The following is a 14,639-nucleotide window of genomic DNA, read 5'->3' on the forward strand; positions in this document are numbered from 1 at the left end:
TTTTCACTGTAAACTTCAAGGTCTAAATACTTTTTTTTTTATAAACACAAAATTATTTTTGTCAACAACTCTTAAACTAAAATATGCTGTTTGCATAAGTGTTCAGACCCCACATAACATTTGCAAGAGATGCTTTTTGCTGCAATAACTGCTTTAGATATACTATATCATTGATAAGACTTTATTGATCCCAAAGGGAAATTGATGTGTTACAGCAGCCCAAGACAAGCAAAAAAAAAAAGACATCAGGCTAGGCAAACAATTGAATATGTAATTTAAAATAGGCCTTCTTTTAATTGATAGTTTCAGTTTTTTGTCTCAACTCACCCTTCTTTCCAGTTTCTTTTTTGGGCGTATCAATGATCAAACTAAGTTTCTCTATGTCAAATTCCAAAAATATATTCCAATACAGATAGATCATGCCTGCTCCACTGTAGCATTGACCACTGCTGGAGATTTAGAAACAAAATTCCTGCTCAATGTAGGTGTATACTCTTGTTCCAAAAAATCATGTTATCCAAGAAATCGGTGAATAAAAATACATAGTGCTGCCAGTGAAAGAAAATAAAAGCCTTAAAACATTTTCTAGGACTGATGGACAAACGGGGGAAAAAAATGAAAAACACCAAACCATAATAAAAGGAAAAAATAGTAAACAGTTTTCAATTGCAAGCCAACAGGTAGCCACACAAGCAGTGCCTCGGAAGGAACAACTTAATTTTAAAACTGAATGCTCTGAGAAATTGGCTATGAAGTTGGAACAGCTAGATTGTACTGTAAGTTTACTTTTTATAATTAACGTTATGTTTTCAACATGCTTCTTTGTCTCTAACTACTCTCCCCATCTTATTTCACTTAACATTTATCCATTATTATATTTGGAAACATTTCTACTTTACTATTAGACATGCATGGAATTAGCCTTATCCATTTTGCCATTATATTAACAATACATTGGCAGCAATTATGTACTGTTATGTATACATAATGTTTTTTTTAAAAAATGTATAAACATTTTCATTAAAATAGCTTAAAACTACATTATAATTTTATATTTCACATTTTTATTTAAAATGTTTAAACCAAGAAGTAATGGCAAGACATAGTGTATACAGTAGGTATTTTGTCAGTCTCAGTATTTGCATTTTACAAATGCAAGTTTGTTTTCCTAAAGACTTCTGCATTGAATTCCCTAATTTGAATCTTACAAAAGATTCTGTCTTTCTTTGCACACATTTGCAACCTTTAAATAAATACTTTGAAGAAAAGCTTGAAGAAAATTGGTTATGGGTTAACACAGCTGTGGACTGTAATAGAGTATAAAGGGATTCAAACAGGAAAGCTGCAATTGCATTAATTTAAGTGCCAGGAATGTTCTTTCAGATGTTTCACTGTATAGATGCAGCTGGCCTTTCTAACCTGACAACACAAGACTTGCACTGCGCTTTTTATGTCAAGTTCATCGATGTTTTGAAACATAATGGAATGTATTATATGAATGCCCAGGCACATTTTTATGTATCAAAAATATGGAAAGTAATGCTTCAAAACTTGCAGCTGGAAAAGTAACCATAAGCCATCTCTGGGGTGGAGCAGTGGCTCTGTGGTTAAGGATCTGCACCTGTGGCTGGAAGGTTGCCGGTTCAAATCCCACAGCCGGCAGAGGAATCCTACTCCATTGGGCTCCTGAGCAAGGCCCTTAACCCCAACTGCTCTAGGGGTGCTGTACAATGGCAGACCCTGCACTCTGACCCCAGGCTCTCTCCCTATCTGTGTGTCTCATGGAGAGCAAGCTGGGGTATGTGAAAATACAATTCCTAATGCAAGAAATTGTAAAGAGTTAATAAAGTGATGTTATTATTATCTTTCTTTGGTTTGGATTCTAAATATCTAGAATATAAATCTATTTGGAATTATCTTTATACATTTTGCATTAATACCATATAAAAAAAATGATCTATTAAAGCAAGCTTTGGTTTTGTGCTTATACTTATGTATTGTGGTAAACACTTCTTTTGAAGATTTGAGAAGGTATAAGAATGCAAATTCAAATGGTCATATTTGAAAGGCAACAGAAAGCATAGATTAAAGTAAAAACCTTTCACTATTAGCCATAATATGCAACTTAGAAGGAGAATCAGTTACTCCATCTTATATAGGCTTTGTACAACAGTATTTTTAAAATCACAATCTAACCATCAGTGTCAAATAGAATGAAATAAATGCATGAATATTTGTATATATTAAAAGATAATGAACCAAAGTAATAGCAAATTGGTACTCATGACAGCAAGCATCTATTACCAGTTATTACAGCCTCTATTACCAGATATACTTTAAGTAAGTTGCAACATCCAATGAAAATCAGTTCCAGTCAGTACATCAGTGTTTTTAGTACAATGAAAAGGACTGCCAAGGTTCATGCATCAGTATTAAGATACGGTTTGCATATTTGGATGGCTTCTGAAAACTGAATAAGTTTACAAATTTGTATCAAAATGATACAAAATGCACTCCGTTTATTTTTCTAAAATATTGCAGTCCTCTTTTGTGCCATTCTCAAAAGATAAATGTTAAGTGAAATAAGATGGGGAGAGTAGTTAGAGACAAAGAAGCATGTTGAAAACATAACGTTAATTATAAAAAGTAAACTTTACAAATACTAATACATTACCCACTTTCCCTTAAGCATTGTAGTATTGATGACATTTTTTTAAATATCCAATTCATTTTATTAACAATGGTTCCATCTAATGGGCACTCTTCTTACCTGTTATTCTGCTCTAATAAGTTTTGAAAGGCATTTAACATTTTTCATTACAGTAAATTTGCTTACAGATTACAACATTATGGGAAAGCTAGTAATGATAAACCCTGGGAATAGTAAATAAAATTGGTTAAAACCATTTAACTAAGTTGTATGCAGAAAAGAAAATGTTGGAAAATAGTAAAACTTAAAATAATTTGTATTCCAGGGGAAACAATATTGTATCTTAATGAAGAATCACAGTACAAAACAATTAAAGGACACAAGGGCAATTTATTCAACAAACATCTATACATCAGAATGATGTCACTTTTTTTTCCCAAAATCTTTTGACATTCAAACACTTTTGCTAAGTTAACTGACTTTCAAAATTTGTCGAGGGTCAATTTTGTTTGTATATAAATTAATTAGCATCCTTTAACAAGTGGGGAGTAATTGCATTGTATACTTTTTTTCTGAGATCCCATGCTGTGCCTGCCTTCTCTTGCTGAGGAATAAATCTTGAGCAATTACAATGACTTCTACTGGCATTCATTACCTTTTGCATCTCTCATTTTGAATAGTTTCTGGTTACCGACCTTAGAAAGTTTTTTTGCTAAACATACTTTTAATGGTGAAATACATTCACTCTTGAAGAAAGGCAAAAACATGCCTATAGACTAAACTAAAATCCAGAAAACTGTCATGATTTACTTTTTTTTTTAAATAACAGGTCCTGAGATGTTTCATATTTAAAGATGACATTGTAAAACTGTGCAGTCTTTTATAGAGAAAAGGTTGCCAAAAAAATAAAATATATATTTTTCAAATGACAACAGTTCATAGCTTTTCTGATATAATCTCATTTTTTTCATTTCTTCACTAACATGAACAACATGATTGTATATCACTCCCGTAAAGTATAAGTTTTATACTGTTTAGACTTTTAATTTTAAACTGTATTACAGCATGTTAAACATAAATAATTCACTAAAAATAGGCATATTTAATTAGTTTGATTCCTCAGTTGAATATATGAAAATAATTTATTAAATGTGATGTGCCCCGTTCAGTTTTACATCGACATACAGAAAATGTAAAGGAAAATTTTGGCAGCTGAAAATAAAAACAGTAGTATAATGTAATACATACCTCATGTACACACAGTAGACGGTGGTGGTAGTTGAAAATAAGAAACTTACACAACAGTATTCCACTTTCTTCATTAATATTGTAAGCATCAAAGTCTTTAACTTGGGCACTTACAGTGGGTTATGGTTTTAATGTGCTTGTTCTAACATGAACAATTTATATACTTGTAGCGGCGAGGCTTATTAATAAGAAAGAATTAAGTGTTTCTGAGCTTTCCCAAAATTAGGCCTCATCTCTCTGTTCATCTCTGTGGTGCAGCCACAGAGGAACTATTCATGCAGGCTGATTTAAGATGTTTTCTTTTGATAAGAAACAAGCTCCCAAAGGGGGATGCACTTAGCTAAGCCTGGCTATCATGATCAATGGTCATCCATTGGTGCCTATCTGTCTAGGGAGTGCCAGTTGGACATCTGGACTGCATTCCTAAGTGTCAGGAGTAAGTGACTCATATCTCACCTTGATCAACCAATCAGGGACTGGTAGGGCCGAGTAACCCACGTGGGACTCTGATTCCCATGGAACTTTCAGCCAATCAATGAGCTGAAGTTCCTCCAGGTAAAAACAGGCAACACAGAGAGCCTGTGAGATTCAGTAAGATTCTGGAGAGGATTATGTGGACTGTTCTAAAGGGAATTCAAAGGAGAATTCCAGGGCAGGACGGCCCAGGAGCAGAAGGCTCCCAAGGGTAGAACATTCTCGCAGCGCGCCTCCTGACCATCCTGAGACTCAGCCCGGACAACCACGGAACGGCCAGTGTGTCCAAGTGCCAGAACTTTCCTTTGTTCTAAGAGTCTAGAGCGGAGGTTGCCAGAGAATAACCAGAGGATCCACCCGAGGTTAGCACCAGCAGCAGGCCTTGTGAACAGGTCGGAACTGTGCATCAGCAGCGCAAGCCGCACAGCACAGCCTGGCAGGGAGCCAGAGAGCGCGGATTGGACAGCAACAGCCTGCAACTGTTTCTTTGTGCCCGCAGGAGATCTGAATCCCCAAAGATTGGATGAGTATTCAACTTCAATGCATTACAGCTCGAGAATTCAATTGTTATCCCAACCAGTTGATATCAATTTAATTCCTAAGAGTTATGTACTTGTTTTGAGTATCTAATGTAGAAGTTATAACCAAGTTCATTTATGAAATGATCTTAATGAATGATATACTGAACGTATGTCCTCTTGATATGTGTAACACTTCGTAACTGACTGAATATATACCTTTTGTATTCTGATAACCCTCTCGATAAGATATGTTAGTTTTACATGCATATTCTATATATTAATAAATGTATCCTCGTGTATTAGTACCTGTGTGTGTGCGTTGTTTGAGTTATGTCGCATGGTTGGATTCTAAAGCCATCAAAAGAATCAACTTTGTGATTTACTGCTACAATTAATAATTGTCTCAGTAAATGCCCAAACCCTACAGAACTGGTGCCTTCAGAGAGCCACTACATTTAATTTGGCTATGGCTATGATTACATATTTGGCGTCCCTGAGCCGGATTTCCTACATATTTGGCGTCCCTGGAACGAGCGTGGCAAGACTGAAATGAGTCAACCAAGCGGAATAATTCATATAAAACGCCGCGGGTTTCATACACGACGATACAGTGTGCTGAAAGCCGAAAGGAAAAAAAAGTTCCCCTTGCTTTAAGCAGTGCTTGATTGTTTTGTGATCTTTTGCGATCTACCGGGTTGATTGCATACTTGATCTTGTGGTTTTCTGTGGTAAAACTGTGATTTCGTACTTAAAAGTAATACTCTTTAAGTTTAACGATGGTTGCTAAAAGGTCTGAATTCGAGTCGCTATTAAGCACTCTCTCTAGCAGCAACAGGTCTGACCACGATCTCCGTCATATCTCCGTCAGCGGAGAAGCTAGGAGAATAAACCTCCATTCTCTGAGAGAGCTAGCGAAGGACGTAGAGAGATTTGACCCTGCAGTGTCAGAGAATAATATCGAGAGTTATATTCAGGACCTCAGGTATACCCTGCAGTACCTGCCAAACGCCACAGAACAGGAGAAAGTGTTTCTGGTCAGGAAAACTACCAGCAGAGCTGTACATGAGTGGATGGCTAGGCAGATGAAAGAAGTCTGTAATGATTTTGAGGAGCTGTGTCAAGCGCTTATCGAAGAATACAGTGCGTTTATTGACCCGACTGCCCCGATAGTCGCCGCTCTTAACATTAAGCACGAGAAAGTAGAGTCCCCTCGCGAATATTACGAGAGACTTAGACAAACTTATTTTGCAGGGCGAAATGAGGGTTGCGAAGAGAACACACATTTCAAGGGTTTATTCATTGCGAATCTCCACCCGTTAGTCAGAAAGATGATCTTAATGCATACAGATGCACAGACCATGAAAATGACTAATATTAAGAGATTTGTGCAGAAAGCCTGGGAGTATGATATCCAAAGTCGCTCTGAGCAAAAAGCTGTTAAAGCGACTGTGTTCGCCGTCAGAGCCAGCAGGGTTAATTCCCCCCTGCTCGAAGGAGCACAGGCTCCTGAGCTGGCTAAGCCCCGTTCCAAAGCACTCACACTGGACCGCACCCAGCGTCCTAAGTGCCATGAGAACACCGGGGGAGGGAAAGGGCTAGAAAAGGCTGAACACAAGGATTCAGTAGCCGCCCGCCTGGCCAGGCTTGAACAAGCTTTATTAGGACAGAGACAACCGCTCCCCAAGCCTGCTGGAAGTGTGAATGAGCTGATACTCTCCACTGGAGGAGGCGGAGACCCGCCCCCTCTCCCTCCCTCAGTCTATCTGATTGAGCGGAAGGGTTCCTGCCTGGATGAATTCAGCCACTCCCAAGTGAGTGCTGACTCCACCCCTGAAGTCACAGAGCAGGCAGTAAAACACAGAGGAAAAGCAGGAAGCTTTTACCTCGAGGCTGCCATGGGAGATGTCTTACCCAGTGAGACACTGATTGACACTGAGGTTGAAAGGTGTTTGTTGTCACACGGGAAGCTCAAATGGGTAGAAAAAGAAAAGGGCATGTGACTCAGAGAGGAACCTTTGGTGGATCGCCAGAAAGGCAAAGTGTGGAAACAGGTCAAGGCTCCTAAGCCTTCTGTACAGAAGGAAAGGGGGGCCAAGAGGCAGACTGTGCTCACACAGTGCCCACCGAACACAGAAGCCTATGTGGAGATTCCTTCTTTTCCCTCTGGACAAGAAATAAAAATATTTTCTTGTTCCCCGGATATACAGGGAAGTCGTGTCCCGGCTGAGGTCACAACAGCCTCCCTGCCACAGGAGCAGTGCTCCGAGCAGCCGCCTGATCCACCAGGTAAAGCACACCCCTTTTACATCCCTAAAGAGGAGCAGATCTCCCCACCTGGGGATGAAAAGGAGCTTTCCCTGTGCACCCTGGCACCCAAGAGGGGTCAGGACCACCACCCTGCAGTGGTGGAAGGGATCCACATGGCAGGAGAGCAGGTTGGTGATGTAGCCCTCACCCTTAGCCCTGAGAGGTCCTCTATTAGTGAGGATCTGCTTGAGCAGCTGTCACAGGGCCACCGCCAGGTGCCCCTGGTGCAACATTCACAGGTTAGACAGGAGGTCCAGCTGGACGCTGAGACTACTGCACTGTGGACACACCTGATCCCAGATGCTGATTCCCTCTGCTGTGACCCAGGGAACATTATTTCTCACAACTACCAGGTAGTGAGTGAGACTGACCTGATTGTTCCTGCCTCAACGGCAAGGTTGCCCCCAGAAGGGACAGGGAATGAAAGCCGAGCCGGTTTTCTTACAGCCACCAGCTCAGTCTGTCAGTCTGAGTCTGACCAACAGTGGTTCAGCCAGACTGGAGCTGGATGGTCAAGTCACCCGCCTGCCAGTGCAGGACATCGCAAAGAGGGGTGTCAGAATCCCTGCCTGCACTGACATGGGCCTGGCGGGTGATAGTAAGTTCAAAGATAATGAACTAGCTATCCCACTGCTGGGGCAGCTCCCTAAACCCCTAGCGAGGGAATGGGGGAGCGAGCAGGTGTCCTACACCTACCCCCAGCGAACGATTGTAAACATGCCGATAGAGGGATTCCTCAATCAGGAAGTTTGCAGGGTGGACCTGAACAGTGAGAATGGGATAACAATCCCAGATCACTCAGGTGCTCCAGATGACCACTCAGCCGAGGGTCAGGCATGCTGCACAGCCCCCTGCAGGGTTCCTAGAGCACAGGCATGAACAAATCGAAAAAGCAAATGCCCTGGGAAAGGAGGAGCAGCATCAGCAGCTGCGTCAGATCTCCACAGATTTCCAGGATGTTGGTGCCCAAGATGCCACAGGGCATACTGAGAAAGATACCATGTACACACTGCGCCAGCTTAGAAAGCAACAGTCACTCAGAAGGAGATGACTGGGATCAGCCACCCGAAAAGACTTTTGGGAGGACTGATTGCTGCCACCACTGTTGTGCATTTGCTATTTCTGGTAGGTTTGTGTGCTACTGGCACTCTCACCCTGACTGCCCCAAGAAGGCAGGGGTCAGAGATGCCAGAGGGTAGTGACAGACTGTATCAACAGCAGCAAAAGTTGGAAAGCTTAGGGAAAACCCTAAAGGCAACTTCCTATGCAACAGGGTTAACTTATTCCCCAACCAGTGGACATGATTGTTGGTGTTATACAGTGGGTTTATGCTTGTGTGCAACAGGCCAGAATGTTGACACAAGACCTGTTAAGGGAGCTTAGTGCCACTGTAGCCAGTCTAGCCATGGCACAGTTCCCAACCCACTTGATTACACTCTTCTCAGTAGAGGAGTATGTGACATTAACCCCATCGCTCATAGCTCACCCAGAAGGCAATCCAAGATTGAATTCGGTTCCAAATCTTGAGATGGGTATGGCTACCAAAGCTATCCATTGGCTGTGTCTAAACGATTCACCAATGAAGGGTGTAAAGCTACTAACGAGCAGAGGGAGGTTAATGAACCCCATGAAGAGCAGGTGGGAAGTAAATGGCTGGTCAGCACACCACATTTAACTGTCACCATGACTTGTGACAGGCATGATACAGCTACCGCAATGCAGCTACCTAATCAAACAGTTTTCCTGCAAGTTCCCGAGGAGGCCATAGTACAGCATGGTGACTTAATACTGTACGGTCTGGAACCAGACAACATAAGACCAAACTTGAGGTCATGGATGCCTTCAGGTGCCACACTATTGAATTGGATAGAAATCCAAGAAACAGTAAGCCCTGAAGAGGTACAGGTAGTTTGCTTTAATGGAACAAACCTCCAAACCACCCTGGCAGATACCCAACACAGGTGTTTTGGTTTATCGGGGGCTGGGAACAGGAACTGTTGTTATTGTAACACTGCTGCCGGGTAGCTGGATCATGACTGACAGTGTACTCTGAATGATGTACTCTCACATCAAGATGTACTCCGGGTAGCACGAATGAGTCAAAGGTAGCATGTCAAAAGAAAGGAAGTGACTTCTCCCCAAATATTTACTACAGAGGTATCAGATATTGACAGTGAACTTCCTGATGTGTAATTCCTAGACTGAGATAATGTCTCCTACCGTGTTTATACATACTCCAGATGTTATTCATCCTGTTTGTTCCCAATGCTGGTTCCGTTATGAATTCTCGAGGAGTAATGTAGACATTTAAGATTAATGTTCTAATGGCAAGGGACATCACTTAACTCTGTTTTGTTTTGAAGGCAACAACGCCTCAGGACCTCGTGACCTTCAAAAAGGGGGGATATGTAGCGGCGAGGCTTATTAATAAGAAAGCTCAGAAACACTTAATTCTTTCCCAAATTAGGCCTCATCTCTCTGTTCATCTCTGTGGTGCAGCCACAGAGAAACTATTCATGCAGGCTGATTTAAGATGTTTTCTTTTGATAAGAAACAAGCTCCCAAAGGGGGATGCACTTAGCTAAGCCTGGCTATCATGATCAATGGTCATCCATTGGTGCCTATCTGTCTAGGGAGTGCCAGTTGGACATCTGGACTGCATTCCTAAGTGTCAGGAGTAAGTGACTCATATCTCACCTTGATCAACCAATCAGGGACTGGTAGGGCCGAGTAACCCACGGGGGACTCTGATGCCCATGGAACTTTCAGCCAATCAATGAGCTGAAGGTCCTCCAGGTAAAAACAGGCTACACAGAGAGCCTGTGAGATTCAGTAAGATTCTGGAGAGGATTCTGTGGACTGTTCTAAAGGGAATTCAAAGGAGAATTCCAGGGCAGGACGGCCCAGGTGCAGAAGGCTCCCAAGGGCAGGACATTCTCGCAGCGCGCCTCCTGACCATCCTGAGACTCAGCCCGGACAACCACGGAACGGCCAGTGTGTCTGAGTGCCAGAACTTTCCTTTGTTCTAAGAGTCTAGAGCGGAGGTTGCCAGAGAATAACCAGAGGATCCACCCGAGGTTAGCACCAGCAGCCGGCCTTGTGTACAGGTCGGAACTGTGGACAGCTGAATCACTATTTAGAACTAGCTCTTCATCAGGAACGAACCGGTCCTCTTCCTGACTTGCTGGGACCCACAGTCATCTTTTCTCCTGTGCACAAACTTTGCTAGTTAAAGCCAACACTAACTAGCCGGACAGTGAGCATCAGCAGCGCACCGTCGCAAGCCGCACAGCACAGGCTGGCACGGAGCCAGAGAGCACGGATTGGACAGCAACAGCCTGCAACTGTTTCTTTGTGCCCGCAGGAGATCTGAATCCCCAGAGATTGGATGAGTATTCAACTTCAATGCATTACAGCTCGAGAATTCAATTTTTATCCCAACCAGTTGATATCAATTTAATTCCTAAGAGTTATGTACTTGTTTTGAGTATCTAATGTAGAAGTTATAACCAAGTTCATTTATGAAACGATCTTAATGAATGATATACTGAACGTATGTCCTCTTGATATGTGTAACACTTCGTAACTGACTGAATATATACCTTTTGTATTCTGATAACTCTCTCGATAAAATCTGTTAGTTTTACATGCATATTCTATGTATTAATAAATGTATCCTCGTGTATTAGTACCTGTGTGTGTGCGTTGTTTGAGTTATGTCGCATGGTTGGATTCTAAAGCCATCAAAAGAATCAACTTTGTGATTTACTGCTACAATTAATAATTGTCTCAGTAAATGCCCAAACCCTACAGAACTGGTGCCTTCAGAGAGCCACTACATTTAATTTGGCTATGGCTATGATTACATATTTGGTGTCCCTGAGCCGGTTTTCCTACATACTGTACTTCATAAAGTTCTAACGTTTTATCATCTAAGAATACCCAGTAATAATACCACTTGCTGTTATTGTAAAAAAAAAAAAAGCTGTACTGATAAAGTACTGATTAAAACCAGTTGACAGTAATATTAATTTGGAATTGTGTAACTAAGCAGGTAAAATATCACAAGTGGATGTTTTGGAAACATTTTGACTTGGTCTGTATGCTGCACCTAGGCGGATCAAAGCCCAATCAGAGAATTACGTTTGGTTTGTTTCTTACATAATTGAATATATAAAAACAGTCCACTATTATAGCTTGTTGTGAATGTGATGTCTCAATCTGTCTGCCTGACTGTATTGCATCTTATTTCATTGAACTGTTTGGACACCTATGAAGACAGACAATCTAAATTTAAGGTCTGCTTCTTTCACGGTTTTGTTATGTGAAATGTTTTTGCACTTATTAAACTCTGAGATCCTGACTGATTTGATTTTATATTTGCCCCATTAAGCTGAAACAGAAAAAGAAGATTTTCTGTAGTTAATCTTTTTGAAATCTGATTCATTATATTATTTGTTAATTGTTGTTATTATTATTGTTATAAAACCACTAACATCAACACAGGTGCTGCTGCTGTTCATAGCCTCTCATTAATTTAACATGTGCTGAACACCACTTTGAATTTGTATCACATTTATTACCTTTGCCTGTCCCGGGGGATGGGGATCCCAATACCCCGCTATGAGAACATGAGTGTGACTTGAACATATAAAATACTGTAATATATAAAATTAATACTCTGATACAACCAGCTAAATGCATACATCTATATCAATAAATTATTGTTAATGGCACTCAGAAACTTATTTAAGTAAAAAGGTCTCTATGCACAGAGGGCGACTGTAGGTCAGAGCAAGTCGCTCTTTAGGCGAAAAAACTTGGTTGGCTTCTGGCATAGCGCTACCGCTGAATAAAAACTTATTCTGACATCTAGGACTTTAGTCCAGATGTTCCCAAGAATCCCATAGACAGATAGGTGCCAGAAATGGCCATTGATCATGATTGCTAAGCATGGCTGGGCACATCCCTATTTGGGAGCTGCTCCCAATGGAGAGAAAACACTTTAAATCAGAAACTAGCTCCTCTGTGGCTATACCACAGAAATTAGGAAGAGAGATGGGGACTCATTTAGGAAAGCACAGCAGCACTTAATTCTGTTTTATTAATAAGCAGTGCCACTACACACTCCTAGCCTTTGTGACAAATAAAATGTTCGTAGTGCGGAGCTGCGTTACATAAATTGGCTGCAATGGAATGTGTAAACATTAATTCCAAGCTGAATAAAAAAGACTGAATGTGTCTCCTCTATAACTCTTTAGCTTACAGATCGTCCAAGGTCATTAATATTATTAATATCTTCCACATCACATTAAAATTGAAATGTTTTTACAAGTGTAAATCCACCAGTCTATCTATTTTCTAACTGCTTTATAAAGGACAGGTACTGTAGCAGTCTCGCCTACATGATTTGGTTACATTTTTTATGATTTTGACAGACTTCAGAATGCTTCGACTGATGCTTAAAAGTGTAACATAATGCGTACTGTGGTGAATGAGCTATTGAGCACAGAACATCATTCTGCCTGTGAAAAGATTTGCACATGTAGTTTATTCTTATCCGAGTGAAAACAGGAAATACAGAGGGAGTTTCATAATTTAAAGAGGTCTGGAACACGGTCTCAAAAAATTAATAAGAAAGCGAAGGTTGTGAAGACAGTGACAATTCCCCCAGAACAAAATACAATTTCAAAATACAAGCAGTTTGAAATTATAAGTTATTAATACATTCATACTGTTAATTATCAAATGTTATTGTAGTTCAGCTTCAGCTGTCTTTTTTATTCTGTTTTGTTATTCTCAATTATATTTATAATATATATGATTTTGTTTTAAGTGTTGTTGTAAAGGCATGTCTTTAATTGCCCCCACTTGAATGAATAAGGTATTTTTAATTGACTTGAATTAAACTTGTTGAACTGGTTTTTACTCCCACTGTCGACAGTATTCACTTTACCCATTCATGTTGTTAATATAATTTAACTTTGAAAAAGTTGTAATACTTAGAAATACCAAATAAATTCACTATAGTTTGTCCATAATATTTACTTATTTTGTTTTTTAAAAGGAATGTTTATTTGTTAAAGGAAAACTCATGCCCTGAGCGGGAATCAAACACGGGCTTCCAAAATGCGACGCAGGCACCGAAGCCATTGTACCAACAAGCCACTTGGAAACTCAGTTAAATTGATGTTTACAAAGAAAGTGGACTACGGTAATTGTTTGAGCTATTTAAATATATTATATTTAGATCCTTAAATTAATATAATTATTAATTTCTTTAGATGCGCAGTTCCATATTATATTCCCTATTAAGCGGATTCAAAAATATTTTATGAGCGAGAGTAAAGTAAAAAACACTATAGCTTCTTATAAAGTATATAAACTTAATATAGTCAGAACTAGCATGTCAAAGCTTTTCCAAAATTACCACAGTAATTGACCGAGTGAAAGACTTTGATGCATAAAATCTTTATGAACAAAGTAGGATACTGTTGTGTATTTTTTTAAACTACCACTACCATATACAGTTTGTATAAAATATTTATATTCCCAAATTAATATAGTTTATGACATTTGAAGATGTTATGCTCCTGTTATTTTTATGCTCAGCAACTGAAATTCCCCTTTAGTTGTAAAATTCTATATTGAGCAGATTTAAACATGCACAGTACAGAGATTAAATAAAGCAATCGTTTCACTAACAGCTAATGCACCACAAGTGCCACCTGTCAATCATTTTGGCCACCAAATCACATATTGCGGTAGCCTGTAACTCAGTTCCTGCTGTATGTGGTTTTACTGCACATTTTGAAGGACTACATCTGTAAACTACACCAATGAAATTTATTTTTTTAACTTAAAAAAACATGTATTTTTAGGTGCACAGATGCACACTTCAGACATAGTTAAAACTCCCTTACCTTCATTAATATATGTTGATACTACAATATTTTTCACTTTTGATTCTGAATAAGGCCACTGCATTGACTTTGTTATTGACTGACATTGAATTTAGATCTGATCTCTGTGTAGTCTTCTCTGTTCAAGATTAAAAAAATAGTTATTTTAACCTGTCAGTAAAAATTCCTTTACACCCATTAATGTATCTTTTTTTTCTCTTCTCTACTAGAGCATCAATTCCCTGTTACATTGCATATTCCACAACAACATTGCTTTGCCTTATGGATGACAAAGTCAAAAAGAAAATTAAATACTTTTCCACTTAAGAAGCCAGTACTAAGGATGTCAAAACTTGATTGGTCAATACATCATTTTTTTTAGGTGAGATCTATGCTGCAAAAACTTAAGAATATATCCTACATGTTTCTATAAAAATGTCACAATTCTCAATAGACATTTCTGTAGGTCATCTATAATAAGTTATTTTATTAAAGGACTGGTGAAATCACAGTGATGATTTGGAAAAACAACAAGAC

The sequence above is a fragment of the Lepisosteus oculatus genome, chromosome 12 (genome assembly GCF_040954835.1).
Source record: "Lepisosteus oculatus isolate fLepOcu1 chromosome 12, fLepOcu1.hap2, whole genome shotgun sequence".
Classification (NCBI taxonomy): Eukaryota; Metazoa; Chordata; class Actinopteri; order Semionotiformes; family Lepisosteidae; genus Lepisosteus; species Lepisosteus oculatus.